General features: G+C 30.0%; 1 non-coding gene across 1 annotated transcript; it reads left to right on the plus strand.

Moving 5' to 3' along the window:
- Positions 1-613: 613 nt before the first annotated feature.
- LOC149518476 (small nucleolar RNA R71) lies at positions 614-720 on the plus strand. Its single transcript, XR_016343396.1, has one exon. It is a non-coding gene; the product is annotated as a small nucleolar RNA R71 (small nucleolar RNA).
- The last annotated feature ends 4,579 nt before the right edge of the window (positions 721-5,299 follow it).

Here is a 5,299-nt window from a genome sequence, read left to right on the forward strand (position 1 = left end):
TTGAAATATTGGCATTGTTAGCTTGCATCAATTAGGTCAACATATCCTTAAAACTTGTTTTCTTTTCTTGGGATGGATTGTAAATTGGTGGATTGGTAAGGAAGCTATTATTTTGGTTGTTGGCGGATTGGTGGTTGGGCTAATTCTAAGAGAAATTGAGGTGGTTTCACCATCTAGGGTTGTAGGTGTTGCTATATGAATTGTAGTTGGGCTTGGATTATTGGATAAATTGGATAGGTTCTATTCTAAAATAACAATTTTCACTTTATTAGGGTCTTTTAAAGATTTCACATAAAACAAAAGGACTTTGGATTACATTCGTATGGTTGGATTGGAAGTGGGCTCCTAAGGCTTCTACCTTTTTGGTTAGGGCAACTAATTAGGAGTTTATGGAGGTGCTTGCATCAATTTCAAATAAACTAGCATATTTCCTACTTACCTTTCTCTCCATGCCCCATTGGTAGTTATTAGCGGCCATTCCATTTCCTTAATCAACTCATTGACCTTTTTAGCAGTCTTGCTAATAATGGCCCCTCTAGCGGCTAAGTCTAAGGTTGTTCTCATAAATGGCATGAAACCATTGTAGAAAATTTGAATTTGCAACTATTGGGGTAAACCATAGTGTGGGCACTTCCTTAGTAACTCTTTCAATCTTTTCCATACCTCATACAAGGTTTCACCATCTATTTGCATGAATATGGTGATCTCATTCCTTAACTTGGCTTTCTTAGCTAGTGCAGAAAATTTTATCAAAAATTTTTATACCAAGTTATCCCATGTTGTGATAGAGCCAAGTGGTAGTGATGTTAAGTAATTTTCACTTTATCCCTAAGAGAAAAGAGAAAAAGTCTTAGTCAAATAGCATTGTCAGAAACACAATTATAACAAAAAGTATCACATAATTCAAGAAAATTTTAAAAAGGTTAGGATCATTGATTGGTAGCATTCCAAATTGCACAAAAATTTGGACCATTTGGTTATTGAAAGCTTGATCTCAAAATTATTTACTGGTCTTCAAATTGATGGTTGAAAACCATTAGAATTAAGAACTACATAATCCCTTAAAGTTCTTTAAGCTTTATTATTTGCATTGGCCATTGGTGTTGTAGTAGGTGGTGTTGATTGCTCTTTTCTACTTTTTTTAAAAATTCTTTCAATTTCGTAATCAATTAGAGCTAAATCAACACTTGCATGTAAAAAAGAAAATATCAAAGAAAGATAAAAGCAAATAAAAGTAAAAGAGTTTAGATTACAAAAGTTTAAGAAATCCTTATTGATATTGAAAACACTGTTATAATCGCCAACAATGGTGCCAAAAACTTGATTCCTACTTTTCGTATAGCTTGCAAGTGCATAAATCAAGTAATAAAATAGAAGTATTCTAGTATCGTTTCCCAATGGATTATAGATTGTAATTGTTGGGTAGCTTTCAAGTATCAAAGTTGAAATCATAAAATCTTATATCTAAACAAATGAAACTTTAGGGTTGAGTTCCAAAATAAGAAAATGAAAGTGTAATGTAGACTTAAATCTCACTTATCCAACTATCACTTGGTATGTTAGAGACAAAAGCCAAAACAAGATCTAAAAAGAAGTAGAATAGAAATTGAAAACAAAAAAAAAAATTGAGATATTCGAACATGAAACTAATGAACTTGATTGTGGAAGAATGATGATGGTCAAAACTTATATTGCATTAAAGTAGGAATACTTGAATCAAACTTGTAAAAAAAATGCTTGTCAAAAATAAGAAAGTAAAGAAAAAGATCTAAAATCAAAAGTAATATTGATTTGAAGGAAAAGAAATCTTGAAAAAAATACTTCTTGAATTTAATGAAACAAAACTTTTGTTATCGGCAAATCTGTCACCTAAGCCAATAACTAAACTAAAGAAAAACTAAGAAAAGAAAAAGGGAGAAGAAAGAAGAAGTGAGGGATGATGAAACAAGTGAATGGCCCTGCCTATTTATAGGCATAGGATTGGCCACAAGGGGATAAGTATACAAGAGTTAATACTAAATATCAAGCTAATCTTCATCTTTAAAGAGCTTGGCCAAATGTGGACTCTTCATGGTGGAATTGCCTTAGTTGAATTGAGTATTTAAGAAGCAATCTTGACAATTGATAATTCTTGAAGTCCATCTTGATCACATCTTCATCATAGGTTTGGCTAAGGTAAGATTATAAGATAAAGTAGTTGAATTCCATCTAAATTCCTTTAATTCAAATAACAAGAGTCTTTTCTTTATCATAATTCTTTAATAGATATACAAAAGAGTCCTCCTTACATGAAAACACTTTTGGCCAAATAGGGTAATGTCCATGTGAGCTTGAAATTGCTTGAAGTCCTCTTGGATTTTGCTTAGCCAAATGGATATGCGAGATAAGAGTCCTTGTGCTTTTGAATTTTTTCAAGGCTAAGTAAAATAGTTATGATGGAGTTCAACCTTATTTGGTCGAATAGTGTAGAGTCTATGTGAATTTAAAATTCCTCTTTGGCTACATGCCTTGAACTAATAAGGTTCAACTAACCTTTGATCTTGTATGGTGGATTATGCCTTTGTATGCATGGGTTGCATATTTTCCTCAACCATAGGCTTTCTAAAAATTATAAAATTAGCATTAAGGCACCAAAAATTAACCAATTTTGAATTTTGCATCGATTTTGATATACAAAATCACTTTATAATTAGGTGTTATCACATCCTTACTTAAACACTTACAACCAGTGAAGGAAAAAAACCTAAAATTTTCAACAGGCAATATCCAAAACCAATCTTCCAATCCTAAATCCATGTATTCCTCTTGTTTTCAAACACAACCACCACCTATCTAACACCAACTTCCCCCTCTACAAGAAAAGAAACCATCTTTAGAGGAGATGTTCACCACAATGATTCCAAAATCAACCAACCACCATCCAAAACTAAGTTACCTCCATTAAAAGCCTTGAGGTTCAAATATGTCAAATTACAAATGCCACAAGTAACCGCCCTTAAAGAATCTTGTCAAGTAATATAGAAACAACTCTAAAAATGATGGGTAAAAAGGAACACAATTCTATTATCACCTATAAGGATGATGAGTTAAGAAGAGATGGGTAGATTTCGATTTTGATGAAGATGATATAGAACAGTCTATTATGTTGGACATGCCAAAGTGTGTTAAGCATATGGAAGAAAAAGTGGTGGAAATAGAAGAAGGTTCTAGCAAAGATAATTTTGAAGATTAGGGAAGGGAAATTAAAGAAAACCCTATGAAAGAGGATGTCAAGACCTAAAAAGGAAAGCTTAAAGATAGTTTGGTTCATGATGATCTTGTTCAAAAAGATCCATTGGGAGAAGAAAAGCCAACGGGTACAATGGGCATGGAAGAGATCATGTCAAGATGAAGGAATTATAGAATGAAGATGGCAAGATAAAAGAGGAAGCAAAAGATGATGAATATGGAAAGAAAAGCATGTTAAGAAGAAAGTTATGGATAAAGATTTCAAAATTCAAATAAAGCTTACTTTTAGAATTTATATCCTATAAAAGCCACCATTCATTCATGTTTAAAACATTAAAAAGCCTACTTTGGATGATTTACTTGCTGAATTGGAAAAAGTTACACTCACTGAATAGTGAGTATAATGCTTTAAAGGAATTTACCTACTAAGCTTAAAGGTTTAAAAAGTTTTTTTATTCCTTATTCTATTGGTAATATTCTTTTGAAAAAATATTATGTGATCTAGGAGCTAGCATTAATCAAATAACTTTTTATGATTTAAGGAAGCTTATACTTTGTGATTTGAAATCTACAAAACCTTTCTTGCTATTCATTGATATATTCATAAAATAACCTTAAAAGGATTATTGAGAATATTCTTGCAAAAATAAATAAATATGCATTCGTTGTTGACTTTAAGATGTTAAATATAAGTAGTGATGAAAATATCCCTATTATATTTAGGAGGTCATTTTTAGTAATTTTAAGGTCTTTAATCACTACAAGAAAACAAGGTTTTATTGATAGAATATTCCGTCCATAATGCCTTCTATTCTATTGAAAAACATTTTTAGCAATGAAATTTTCATCATTAAAAATCCATTGAAAAACTTGAAGTCATTAATACTCTTCCATTGGTAAAGATATATTCCAATGACATTTGTGACAAAAAGTTCTATGGTAATGACCTAAATTCCGTCACTAATTCTTATTAGTGATGACAGTTACGTTGATGATGTTGGTTTTATTATTTTTTAAAAATTAACAGTTAAAATCCATTGCTAATGATAAAATTCCATCAAAAATTCATAATAATTATCAATAGATAATTTTTTTATTTTGTTATTTTGCATCTCATTTTATTTTTCTCTATTTTTATTTTTTTAAGTAATTAAATTAAAATTAAAATATACAAAATAGATATAAAATAAAATAAATTGTACATTTGATTGATAAAAAATGTAAAATATTTTACAAAATTATTCATGAATTTTAATTATATATGTAACAACAAAATAATATTACAAACTGTCTTTTAGGGAGATCATAGTCTTTCTCTATTTACTTACAAGAGCCATCTCTCATTGTCATAATCCCAATTTTCTAGCCTTGAAAATCCTGCACGAGTGTGCATGCATTTAGGAATTCTATCTAATAACATCTAGACACGAGTGAGCATGCATTTCGCAATGGCCAAATGCTCAATTTGGAATTAAACATTTGGGTGGTTACTTAATTTAGGACTAAATTTTTTATTTTTTACGAATAAAGATTAAACGTTATTGACTTATAATAATGTAGGATTTTTATTGATAGAAATGTTACTGTGAAAAACAAGCACCATAATAATGCTTAAAAAAGGTAAATACAAGCTGACTTAACATTTTTATGTTGATATGTCACCCAAAACCTAAGAAAAAAGTCAAAATAATAATTAAAAAGTTAATTTCATAAAAACACAAACTTTTCAAATTTCTTTCTTTTCATTTAGATTCTTTTTTTTTTTTTATAGCTTTAGATTTTTCTCCCTTCAGCATAATGTCCCTTCAATTATGGAGCTCCCCTTCCCACCATTTCATAGATATGTTCATAGATATTCAATTAATTGTGTGTTTTTGGATATCATGTATTTTATAGTCTAGGTTTATCATATTTTTTAGTTTAGAGTAATAATGGGCAATTGAAAATCTAATGGTTGTAAACCAAAAACACCAAATGAACCAAAATTCTCACTACCATTTAACCCTTATTGTTATACTTATTCTCATTGATATCCTCTCCATGCAAACACCCAACTTTCTATATTCTTTCT

The sequence above is a fragment of the Durio zibethinus genome, chromosome 6 (assembly GCF_047325235.1).
Source record: "Durio zibethinus cultivar Kanyao isolate XHJ-2024 chromosome 6, ASM4732523v1, whole genome shotgun sequence".
Lineage (NCBI taxonomy): Eukaryota > Viridiplantae > Streptophyta > Magnoliopsida > Malvales > Malvaceae > Durio > Durio zibethinus.